The 14,013-nt window shown below is 29.0% G+C and overlaps 2 long non-coding RNA genes across 3 annotated transcripts in view; both read left to right on the plus strand.

The window, feature by feature from the left end:
* Window positions 1-14,013, plus strand: part of LOC135923045 (uncharacterized) — a 325,197-nt gene that overhangs the window by 183,201 nt on the left and 127,983 nt on the right. The window lies entirely within an intron of this gene.
* LOC135922149 (uncharacterized) lies at window positions 2,569-3,071 on the plus strand. 2 transcript variants are annotated; one of them, XR_010570757.1, is made up of 5 exons: window positions 2,569-2,713; window positions 2,760-2,799; window positions 2,842-2,909; window positions 2,956-2,995; window positions 3,038-3,071. It is a non-coding gene; the product is annotated as an uncharacterized LOC135922149 (long non-coding RNA). The 2 variants fall into 2 exon arrangements; XR_010570756.1 differs by having other exon boundaries at window positions 2,842-2,995; window positions 3,038-3,060.

The following is a 14,013-nucleotide window of genomic DNA, read 5'->3' on the forward strand; positions in this document are numbered from 1 at the left end:
TTTAGTCCATAAGTACCAATTTCATGAACATGTTATAAATGACACTACAGGCTGTCAAAGTTCTAAATTAAATAATTTCCCTAGATTTATAAATTTAGGAGATACATTATATTTTTTAAGAGCTCTTATAGTATTTATACCTCCTGCTGTTTCTTCAGGGATTGGTCATTATATATGTTATTCCAAGCGGTTAGATGGAACATGGGAAATATATAATGATCTCTCAAAATTAATTATATATAAAAATAATGATTGCCAAGATGATGTTATATGTCATGCTATTTTATATACCATATGAATCATTCATAACATATCATCCATTGTTGGCATTCATTACTAATATATTTATCATGTTAAATTTAACCTTCTGGAATAACATATTTAATGACCTATTTGTGAAGAAGCAGGAGATATAAAAAATTAAACAACTAGATATCCCGTTAATTTATTTAATTTTGAACTTCCACCACACCTACTATTTTTATTTATAACTTATGTATTAGGGATATGGGATACAGCATTTTAAGTAATCTACACAATGTTATCTGAGATTATGCATCTTGAATTAAATATTCAATCTTTATAAACATCACATTGGTAGGAATATGATTTATAAGAAATTCTCCAGTCGTTACATTTAAAAAATCGGTACAGTATAAGTATGTTTATAATATAATTCTATAATATTGTTGATTCATAAGACAATATAAATAAATCATTACTCCTTAGGTTTATCAAACAATTTTAGTATTAAATCACAATTTTGCGAAAAATAATATTCTATCTTTGAATATATTATTTCCTAAATTATCAAAAAACATTTTATATGATTTGCTACAGCAGGCAATTGCTTCTGCTTGTTATTAACTATTAATAGGACATGTATTGATGATTATATCTATGATTTGTGGTAAGATTTATATTTTAAACAAATTAATTTAATCTTGGTACCTTTAATTAAACGTAATATTTAAGAGCAATGCACTTAGGTTTTTTATGGATTAATTATCTGCCAACCCTTCCCATTTTTTATTAATACAAATTCATCGACACCTTTATCCTGAATAAAATTTCATTGCTATATTTAAAAATTTGTAATATTTCTATTTCTTGTGGTACATATTTTTTCTATCTCCTTAATTATATAAGAGATGCGAGATGTCTCTGCGACAGTAAAAATCTCTAATATTTAATCTAACGGTTAATTTTATCAATTGTCATGCATAAGCAACAATTACGAATTTAAATCATCTAATTTTAAAATTAATTTAATAACTTCCAGCATTAGATGGCTGTAGTTTGTTCATAATAATAATGTGAATGCATTATCTGAATCAAGGACAGATCTTTAAAAAATTACATAAAATACGAGGTTATAGAAATATATTTCTTCTTTTCATATGAACATTTAAATATAGCTTTATTTTTAATACTTACTATTCAGCAATGAAGATTGCTAGATATATCTTATAATCAATTATTCTTTCATCATCATGTTCATTTAATATATTAAAGTCTCCAGAGATTACAATTTTAAAATATTTATTAGCATTCAGTCAGGACAAATCTTAATATAACAAAATTCATTATTCAATAAGGAAAGATTCTATTAACATTCTTAAGTTTAGCAACGTAAAATTCTCTAATTAAATATTACTTTTTATATAAATAGGGTAATATATTTATTAATTTGATACATCGAGATTTTTATCTAATAAAAATCCTAGGAGTATGTTGTCATAATATTATATTTTATAAATATACACTATATGACTTTAGATCAATAAAATTTTCTGGAGGTCTAGAGACAATCTCCAATAAAGTTAAGGGATCATCAGTTCAATTTTTTGTAATTTACCTCCAAAATGTACCCTTTCATGCAGCTTTTTGGAAGTATGGTTATTATCCTGGCTTTTCATAATACTTGCACTATGGCACATGCCTTGATTTTTATTTTAAATCTATTATATATATGTATATGAAAATATTCCTAGATGTTTAATAATATGGTCAATTTATTTTTACTAAGGTATATGAAATCTATTTGTATGAGCAATATTTATTTAAAGTTATCATCTGTTTTTGTAACCAATAATATATAAATAGTTTATCATAGGAAAAATTGATTATAATGGGTAAATATAGTTTGTGTATATTTTAGATATAATAATTGGTATAATTGTAATCCCATTTAATGATAGTTTTGCCTGCGTATTCATATGACTTCTAAGGAATATAGATTACTGGTTTCGAATTCAATATTTCATGGTTTGATTTGTTTAACACATCAGTTTCGAACTAAATCTGACTTAGCACTTAGTTCATTTTTATCTCAATAAGCGGTCTATTATAACGATAATTATGCAACATTTTAAAACAATAATTCACACATAAATTATATATATATAGTATAAATTTTTTTAATCCTTAACACCTCTGAACTGAACACTGTTTACAAAAAAGCAAAAAAAAAAGCAAAAAAAAAAAGCAAAAAAAAAAGTAAAATAAAAAGCAAAAAAAAAAGCAAAAAAAAAAAAGCAAAAAAAAAGCAAAGAAAAAAAGCAAAAAAAAAATAAACAAAAAAGATAAAAAAATTATAAAAAATACGAAAATAAAACCACTAAATCGCCAAATTTAAAATCGCCAAAACATCATTCACACCTTGCAGATTCGCCCTCAGATAGGGTCAAGGCCTGTTTGCTGACAACTGAGGGTAAATAAATTATTCATAATAAATCATTTTATTTTAAATTTTCAAGCTGCAACAATACCAAATCTAACTTCCTATTCTATTATAATGTAATTAAATAATTTTTTGGAAGCAATTTAATTTTTTTATAGCCGATCCCATTTACACCATGCAGATTCGCCCTCAGATAGGGTCAAGGCCTGTTTGCTGACAACTGAGGGTAAATAAATTATTCATAATAAATCATTTTATTTTAAATTTTCAAGCTGCAACAATACCAAATCTAACTTCCTATTCTATTATAATGTAATTAAATAATTTTTTGGAAGCAATTTAATTTTTTTTTAGCCGATCTCTCATTTACACCTAGCACATTTGCCCTCAGAACATATTAAAAAATGGATAAAACAAAAAAGAAAAAAACACAAAAAGAAAAAAAATGATAAAAAAAACAAATGAAAATAGAAAAAATGATAGAAATAAATGATAAATCAAAAAAAGAAAAATATGAAAAAAGGAAAAAGAAAAATATGAAAAAAGGAAAAAAAAAAATATAGAAATAAACAAAAAAAGAAAAAAATTAATAAGAAAATACAAAAAAATACATTATGATAAATGGAAAACAAAACTGAAAATGAAAACGTAAGCTTCCTAGATGATTTTAAACACGGAATGAGAATTTAAGAACCAAGTATTATATAGTTAAAATAATTTATAATCTTTATAGATAGCTTTCTAAGGGATATTACACAATATCTGTACATCGAATTGAATAACTGAGAACCAAGTATTATATAGTTAAAATAATTTATAATCTTTATAGATAGCTTTCTCAGGGATATTACACAATATCTGTAAATCGAATTGAATAACCAGGGATATTACACAATATCTGTACATCGAATTGAATAACTGAGAACCAAGTATTATATAGTTAAAATAATTTATAATCTTTATAGATAGCTTTCTCAGGGATATTACACAATATCTGTAAATCGAATTGAATAACCAGGGATATTACACAATATCTGTACATCGAATTGAATAACTGAGAACCAAGTATTATATAGTTAAAATAATTTATAATCTTTATAGATAGCTTTCTAAGGGATATTACACAATATCTGTAAATCGAATTGAATAACCAGGGATATTACACAATATCTGTACATCGAATTGAATAACTGAGAACCAAGTATTATATAGTTAAAATAATTTATAATCTTTATAGATAGCTTTCTCAGGGATATTACACAATATCTGTAAATCGAATTGAATAACCAGGGATATTACACAATATCTGTACATCGAATTGAATAACTGAGAACCAAGTATTATATAGTTAAAATAATTTATAATCTTTATAGATAGCTTTCTCAGGGATATTACACAATATCTGTAAATCGAATTGAATAACCAATATTACACAATTTCTGTACATCGAATTGAATAACTGAGAACCAAGTATTATATAGTTAAAATAATTTATAATCTTTATAGATAGCTTTCTAAGGGATATTACACAATATCCCTAAATCGAATTGAATAACCAGGGATATTAGACAATATCTGTACATCGAATTGAATAACTGAGAACCAAGTATTATATAGTTAAAATAATTTATAATCTTTATAGATAGCTTTCTCAGGGATATTACACAATATCTGTACATCGAATTGAATAACTGAGAATCAAGTAATATATAGTTAAAATAATTTATAATCTTTATAGATAGCTTTCTCAGGGATATTACACAATATCTGTAAATCGAATTGAATAACCAGGGATATTACACAATATCTGTACATCGAATTGAATAACTGAGAACCAAGTATTATATAGTTAAAATAATTTATAATCTTTATAGATAGCCTTCTCAGGGATATTAGATAACGTTATGATCTTTTCCCTGATCTCGGGCCTGCCCGTACCTACAACAACAACATGGCGATTGGATGAAGTTTGAATCAATTCCACAGATTTCCTATGAAATACCCAAGTGTACTTAAACCGAAAGGACCCAACAGCAATTACTAATTAATACGCTACATCCCCGCGCTTATAATAAATATATATATAGCAAATATAATAAATTACCTATGTTTTTTACTTTTCTGAATAATGATTTCATTATGAAAGGTTGGATATTTTTACTGTTTCAGGAAATCGCAAAATGTAAATATGATCACACTTATAATTCATCAGGTATACATGAACAAACCCTAATGTTATTTATTTTGAGCTCTTAAAACGAAATAGTCTATAGAAAAACCTATTTCTCAAAACCAATTGAAACGCGAATGAATATATATCCCAAAAGTATTTAAATAAGATGTTTAGAAACTCTATATTGAAAATTATCCCAAAGCAATTCCCCCATTTATATCAATTAGGGGGTCATCATTGATAGGCTCCTGAAAAAAATATAGGCCTTCCTGCCCCATATTCATGATATAATTTGAACCCCATTTATACAAAAACCTCAAGATCTCAAATATTCCCAACTGAAAATAGTAGAATATTTATTTTTGGTAACGCTAAAATTGATGTCATCCGCTTCAACAATATGTATGGACGGAAATTTCTGTATAGTTCCTAGATTATATGTTCAGCTCTATACATTGTAAATAATGTATGAAAATGTAATGATCCCAGTTATACAAGGGAGATATATATTCAACTTTTTCTCAATGTCAAAAATTTTGGTGCTTCCGGCAATAGGACGCGACTGCTATATCTGTTCTTAGATTTTATTTCCAAATATAGTGAAAGGTTAATTTTTTAAATATTTTAATCTAAAGTATTCAAGATGCTTCTATTGAAACTCACAATCTATTCCTCACGTGGGTAAGTGTAACTGCATTATTCGCTCATACTATATGGAAAAGGTATAAAAACTTGAAATATTTATAATCATTAATATTTTTCAATATTTAATTTAGGTATCATGTAGATGGCCTAACACTAATAACTAACTAGTTCGAGGGATTCAATCATGTGCTTAAACCTAAAACACTTTAGTGAAATTCAAACGCTATATATCTCATACAAATTCATATAAATAATATATAATCTTAGATAGCCTGGGTGATATTTAGTAATAGCGTAACTTAAACGCTTAAATTTACATAAATTGTAATTAAAACGACATCATGTCTGACTAAATAAATATATATACCGCAATTATAACAAATTATTCTTTATTATTGTGATTAATATAATCTACATTGTTCGCATTATGTAAATATATATTATATCTTACCTATGAAATTTTTGGCGATTTAAATAATAAAGCGACTAGTACAAAAGTCATAAAGGCCAATGTACCCATTTAAATTTTATATTACTGGTATCAGAGATAAATAATAAAATATGTGTGTCGCTGCCTAGATTGTCAAATTATAAAAATTTAATAGTTAATCACAAAATAATGGCAAAAGATGTATGTCGTTATTCTTGATTTTGTCTTAGTGGTGACGCCATTTTTTATTTAGCTATTAATATTTTAATTTAGGCTGCTAAACTGTATTTCTAACGGAGGACAGATGAATAATAGAAATTTTAACTATTCATTTCAAAATTTGAGGTTTAACTCGGTTACTATTAGTTATACGGATATCCCGTTTTGAGAATATTAAAGCACAAATTGAATACTAAATAATTGCCAAGTTTCGAAAGTTATTCATAATTATTTTCGGTTTTGGCAAAGTGCCAACACTTTCTTATTTTGCTCATAATTCACTAGCCGTTAATTCTGCTGATATGCCGTTTAAAGATTCTTAATGTTCAATTAAAGGGCTACACACTGGCATAAGAATCGCTAATTGCACCTCACATTTACTAAGAGTTCCGCTCATTTCCGCTTCTCAAATAAATAAATATAACTCGGTTACTATTAGTGATACGGATATCCCGTTTTGAGAATATTAAAGCACAAATTGAATATTAAATAATTGCCAAGTTTCGAAAGTTATTCATAATTATTTTCGGTGGCAAAGTGCCAACACTTTCTTATTTTGCTCATAACTCACTAGCCGTTAATTCTGCTGATATGCCGTTTAAAGATTATTAATGTTCAATTAAAGGGCTACACACTGGCATAAGAATCGCTAATTGCACCTCACATTTACAAAGAATTCCGCTTATTTCCGCTTCTCAAATAAATAAATATAACTCGGTTACTATTAGTGATACGGATATCCCGTTTTGAGAATATTAAAGCACAAATTGAATACTAATTAATTGCCAAGTTTCAAAAGGTAATCTAATTTATTTTCGGTTTTGGCAAAGTGCCAACACTTTCTTATTTTGCTCATAACTCACTAGCCGTTAATTCTGCTGATATGCCGTTTAAAGATTCTTAATGTTCAATTAAAGGGCTACACACTGGCATAAGAATCGCTAATTGCACCTCACATTTACAAAGAATTCCGCTTATTTCCGCTTCTCAAATAAATAAATATAACTCGGTTACTATTAGTGATACGGATATCCCGTTTTAAGAATATTAAAGCACAAATTGAATACTAAATAATTGCCAAGTTTCGAAAGTTATTCTTAATTTTTTTCGGTTTTGGCAAAGTGCCAACATTTTCTTATTTTGCTCATAACTCACTAGACGTTTATTCTGCTGATATGCCGTTTAAAGATTCTTAATGTTCAATTAAAGGGCTACACACTGGCATAAGAATCGCTAATTGCACCTCACATTTACTAAGAGTTCCGCTCATTTCCGCTTCTCAAATAAATAAATATAACTCGGTTACGGTTAATGATACGGATATCCCGTTTTAAGAATATTAAAGCACAAATTGAATACTAAATAATTGCCAAGTTTCGAAAGTTATTCTTAATTATTTTCGGTTTTGGCAAAGTGCCAACACTTTCTTATTTTGCTCATAACTCACTAGCCGTTAATTCTGCTGATAAGCCGTTTATAGATTAATGTTCTATTAAAGGGCTACACATTGGCATAAGTATCTCTAATTGCACCTCACTTTTTATAAATAATTCCGCCTACTTCATTTTCCTCAGATAAATAAATATTATTCGCTTGCGGTTAATGATACGGATATTCCGTTTTTAGAATATTAAAGCACAAATTGTAAACTAATTAATTGCCAAGTTTCAAAAGGTAATCTAATTTATTTTCGGTTTTGGCAAAGTGCCAACACTTTCTTATTTTGCTCATAACTCACTAGCCGTTAATTCTGCTGATATGCTGTTTAAAGATTCTTAATGTTCAATTAAAGGGCTACACACTGGCATAAGAATCGCTAATTGCACCTCACATTTACTAAGAGTTCCGCTCATTTCCGCTTCTCAAATAAATAAATATAACTCGGTTACGGTTAATGATACGGATATCCCGTTTTAAGAATATTAAAGCACAAATTGAATACTAAATAATTGCCAAGTTTCGAAAGTTATTCTTAATTATTTTCGGTTTTGGCAAAGTGCCAACACTTTCTTATTTTGCTCATAACTCACTAGCCGTTAATTCTGCTGATAAGCCGTTTATAGATTCTTAATGTTCTATTAAAGGGCTACACATTGGCATAAGTATCTCTAATTGCACCTCACTTTTTATAAATAATTCCGCCTACTTCATTTTCCTCAGATAAATAAATATTATTCGCTTGCGGTTAATGATACGGATATCCCGTTTTTAGAATATTAAAGCACAAATTGTAAACTAATTAATTGCCAAGTTTCAAAAGGTAATCTAATTTATTTTCGGTTTTGGCAAAGTGCCAACACTTTCTTATTTTGCTCATAACTCACGAACGGTTTATTCTGCTGATGTCCGGATAGAAGTGCAATTAGGTGCAATTAAGGCTCTAAATAATGGCATAATTTTTTTTAATTGCACCTCAAGTCGTTCTGCCAACTTCACGTTTTTTAAATAGGTATAGCTCGGTTACGGTTATACATACGGATATCCGGGTTTGAGAATATTGAAGAGCAAATCATATACTACATTATTGTTAAGTTTCAAAAAAGGATCTCTTTTATTTTCGGTTTTGGCAAAATGCCAACACTTTCTTATTTTGCTCATAACTCACGAACGGTTCATTCTGCTGATGTCCGGATAGAAGTGCAATTAGGTGCAATTAAGACTCTAAATAATGGCGTAACCTTTGTTAATTGCACCTCAAGTCGTTCTGCCAGCATCAAAATTTCACACTTTCCTTATTTTGCTCATAACTCACGAACGGTTCATTCTGCTGATGTCCGGATAGAAGTGCAATTAGGTGCAATTAAGACTCTAAATAATGGCATAATGTTTGTCAATTGCACCTCAAGTTGTTCTGCCAACTTCACGGTGCTGCTTTATTATCTTTATAACTATAATTTAATGATTTTATTAAGTTATAATTATCGTGTATAAATATTATTTTATTTAGATTTATAGGACATAATAATGATCTTTTAGAGTTCAGAGTGAGCCCAGCTATGGAAAATACACGTTCGCCGAGTGTGCTCATAGCTGGAACGTACAGAACCTTTCTAGCTAATATTGAAAGTTTAGGAAAATCCAATGCTCTTATATTCCAGAAACCTAAGACATCTTTTATTTCTAAATTATAAGGCGAAAATAATGAATGACTCTTTTTCTAGACTAGTATAGTTTTGTTCCAGATTATTGTTATGAAAAGATAAATGTTTCGTAGCCAATGACTTAGATAATCGAATTCTGAAGCAACTTCCGTCGTTTCACATTCGATTAATTAGTCCGTGTAAGGCAACAGAGAGGTAGCGTGTTGACAGAAAAACGGAGTATTATTTTTTTCCTTTAAATACTCATTTACTATGTTTATAGATTGAAAACGAGGAACCAAAAGTGCTCTTAACACCTAAGGAAAAATAAAATAAATAGATAATATTAAAAAAAGAATTTATCTATTTTAAAATACTTACTGAAGATCGGTTATTGAAAATTTTATGATCAAATTTATTAGGCATATTTTGTTTAAGGGATGTTATGGGAGGAATATCATATTCTTTTACGATCAAATGATTTTTAATTCACTACGAAATAATAAGAATAAATTTATGGTAAATCATTTTTGGGTGGATAAAAATTCAACAGAATTTTTTGAAGGATTTAAGAAATTTCAAAAGTTTATGCACCAAGTCCCAGTCGGAGTTAAATAATTTGAGATCCGGTTTCTTCATTCTATTTAATAGAATAAGGGTTTTAGTTATTGCCACTCACATTCCCAGCATTATTAAAATACTATGCCAATGTGTAGGCACATTTAATTTTAAGGTTTTATATTTTTTTTCAGATATTTTGATTTGCACTATCATTATCAAACCCCAAACGATCTTCATAAAAAGGATCATTATCCAAATTTAAAATATCCGATGTAAATGATGTCGATTCTAAACATTTCCTATTTTCGATATCGTTTATATTTTCAAAACCCACTGTTTTGAATCTTGAAGCAACTATAATCTCTCACTTTTTTAATGAAGATTTTCTATTTTATTAACTTTTTTTTTATTCCATCGACTTCACTAGATTATGTAATCCATGTCTCAAATATAAATGATGTTCATATTCTCCTAGACGAACATTTTTCTTTGCATTGGGTCCTGCATCCATAGCCATTTAAATTTCTTAAACCCTAAATCAAATTTATCTATCTCGGAAAAAATAGTTTCAGCGGTATGTTTTTGAGTGACATGATGCGTCGCCAATGTATAAAACAATATTAAAATTATTATCTATTTCGTGAAATGTAAAGGTAATAAAATTTCACCGTCTATATTTTTCCGTCTATATATCAAAAGTTATTGCACAAAATTTTGGATCTAAATTAATTTGTTCACATGTATACTTTCATTGATAAATACATCATCTAATCCACTCCACCTAAGTGTTGTTCTATCTGGTAAATCTTTTGTATCTGAAGCAATGCCATATTTATAGATAATAAAAAGTTATAAAAACATTATGCCTTAAAAACTTGTAATATGGGATGAGATCTGTTTTATTTAAATATTCTATTATAAAATAATTAGATATTTTAACAGTTAAAATAAAAATTAAGAATGCCCTATAAAAAATTATAATGATTTTACAAATAACCTTTAGAAAATCTTGCATTCCAGTATTATTTATAGAAGAGAATGGCATTATATCCTTGCAACACATGAGAAGATAATTCCTTACCAGAATCCATTTTTTTAAAAATCTTTTATAGGGTCAGTTGCATCTTTTACTGGGTTTGAAAAATAATTTTAAATTTTGTTTAGATATTTCTTCTTTACATGAAGTCATGTTTGACAAGTAGATGTGCTGATATTTTTTGGAAAAGATTGGATAACTAATTAGAAAATTCACAAATATTTTATAAATTTACTCTGAAAATAAATAATTATTTTCATCCTCACCATCTTTATCAAGTGCTATTTGCAGGTATATATTACAAAAGACTTTATCTGTAGCAACACTGGTTCTCTTATTATTTGGATCAGTTTTTAATATAACGTGTAAAATATAATATTTCAATACCTTTTCTGAATTAATAGCCTAATCTTATCTAGGTCGTTGGTCACAGACCTGGCCAAAGTGAGTGAAATGTATCAAAATAATTTATTGTGTACTATTAATTAAATATTATCAGATATATATATATGTTTTTCTATTTTTATAAATTGTAAATAAATTGTATCTTTAAGCAAATATAAAAAATCAATTTATTTAAATACATTACAGTTCTCCCCACTATAAATTGAATTCATCATAATAACGTAATGGGAGTTTCGAAACTCTTTTTTCTAGAGTTGTATTTCCATTATGTTCTGCAATGTCCAAATCCTCAGTCATTGTCATGGGTGTTTCTTCAGCTTGTACATGAGCTTCCCTCAGTTGGTCGGCATGCTTGTTTTTTACAATACCCTCAGACTCGACATCATACAGTATCGCACTTTTCCGTTGAACCACTGTTCCTTCATGCCATCCCGCAGTCCTTTAAATTTTTATCCAAACCTTTTGCTTCTCTTTAAATTCACGGAGCCCAACGTTCCTATCACTATATTTTTTTTGTTTCCATAACACGTTTTCAGTCCTTTCCCTCGTAGATAATTTCCATTGATCTAACGTCGTCCTGAGCGGCCTTCTAAACATCATTTCGGCAGGGGATTTACCGGTAGTTGCGTTTGGAGGATTTCGGTGTGTAATTAAAACATTCGCTAAATTTAACTGGTCCGAGTCCCACTTCTCCCTCCAGCTTAACGCGTCTTTATCGTACGTATATAACGCTCAGCCAAACCATTCGATTTGGGGCTATAAGGGGCCGATCTAAAATGTTTTATGTTATTTTTAAAAACAAACGTTTTGAATTCAGATCCAGTAAACTGAGTACCGTTATCTGAGACAATGTAACGAGGTAAACCAAATCTAGCGAAATAATTACGCAGATTATTTATTACACTCGTCGAATATGTGTTAAAATTGCAACTTCAACCCATTTGGTGAAAGCGTCTACGCAAATTAACCAGTACTTTCCAGACACGGAGCCTGTCAAATCAATGTGTATTCTTTCCCAAGGTCGGGTAGGAATATTCCAATTGTATAATGGTACTTCTCTGGCTCCCGGTCTTCCTTCCTGACAACTTTTACAGTTTTTTACGAATTCTTCAATATCTCGATCAAGATTTGTCCAGAAGATGTAGTATCTGCATAAGGATTTCATCCCCAATATCCCCGGATGTCCTCGTTGGATAACATTCAATCATTTTTTAGGTTATCAAGAATGATGATTCTATCATTATAAAATAATAGCCCTTCTTCGAAAGAAATATTATCTTTAATTAAGATGAATTTTTTTAAACTTTCCGAATAATTATTTATATTATCAATATGCCAATGATTTTTTATTAATTTAATGATCTCTTTTAGATTTATATCATTTATTGCTTCACTTATAACTTTACTTCGAGTGAACGATAAATCTTCTATTAAATTGATCTTTACTTCTCTAATTTCATTTCAATTTTTTTAAAACTATATTAATTTTTTCTCTCTCTAACCCCAAACGGGACAGAGCGTCGGCTACCTTAAAAAGAAATAACGAAACTATAATTGATTTTTTTCAATTAAATTAAAAAGGATTTGCGCTTTATGTAATTTTAAATAGCCGGTTGATGAACTCTTAAGAGCTATTTTCATCTTAGGTGTAGGGTTACCTGAGCTCGACAAAGAACTTCGGTCAAAATTTGCCGAAGGAAATATTACTTTTGAAGATACTGTGCTAGCTATCGCGCTGTCTTCATTGGAGAAGGAAACCCTGACAGAAGTTAATAAAATAATTAAACATAAGCCTATGCAAGGTTCCAAAAATACTTATTTTAGGAATAATTATAACAACGTAAACAAATTCAATAATAATAATAATTATAATGCTAACATTCAACCATAATTTTTATAAACCAAGTTTTAAACCTAATTTCAGTCAAAAAAAAATAATATGCTTTAGGTGCGGAAAAGCAAACTACATAGTGAAAGAGTGTAGAACGCATGCTATACAAATGATTTTACCACGGACACCTTGCCTGTCATGCTAATAAAGCTACAATCGATGCGAAGATAAATGGGATGTAGCTTACTATGGAATTCACTGGGGCAGAGCGTAGTGTGATAAATGAGGTTACCTGGAGTCGCATAGGCAAACCAACATTATCCCCTGCTTATAAACTAGTAGGATATAACCATATCATAATCGAAATATTGGGTAAATGTTTAGTGGAAGTCGAAGTAAAAAATATTTCAAAATTTTTATCTATTTGGGTAGTTAAGGGTAAGAATTCCCTCATTTTTGGAATGCCCTTTCTTAAAGAATTTGATATAAAACTTCCTGAAGAAGTTCGTATTAATAATATAAATATGAAAGATTCCAGTTTAAATACTATTGTTTCGAAATTTCCGCAAGTTTTCAAAAAAAAATTCGGACAAGTAAAATTACAGGAAGCCGTCATCAAGATACAACCAAATACAGTGCCAATTGCGTTGCCATCTAGAAGAATTCCATTTCCGTTGCGTCGAACCGTTGAAGCTGAGTTGGACAGACTTTTAAATGAAGGCGTTATCGAGAAGGTGGATCTAACAAAGGCTCCAATTACTTGAGCTACGCCAACGGTAAATAATTTAAAGAAATCCGGTGCCGTGAGGATATGCGGAGATTTTCGACAATCAACAAATATTTAGCGATAGATAACGATTTACTAACAACTTTCTTCGACCTGACAAATAGGATCGCGGGTGGTAAAATATTTTCAACGATAGATTTAAGAGATGCATTTTTACAATTCG

This window comes from Gordionus sp. m RMFG-2023, chromosome 1, assembly GCF_954871325.1.
Source record: "Gordionus sp. m RMFG-2023 chromosome 1, tfGorSpeb1-WG-v2, whole genome shotgun sequence".
Classification (NCBI taxonomy): Eukaryota; Metazoa; Nematomorpha; class Gordioida; order Chordodea; family Parachordodidae; genus Gordionus; species Gordionus sp. m RMFG-2023.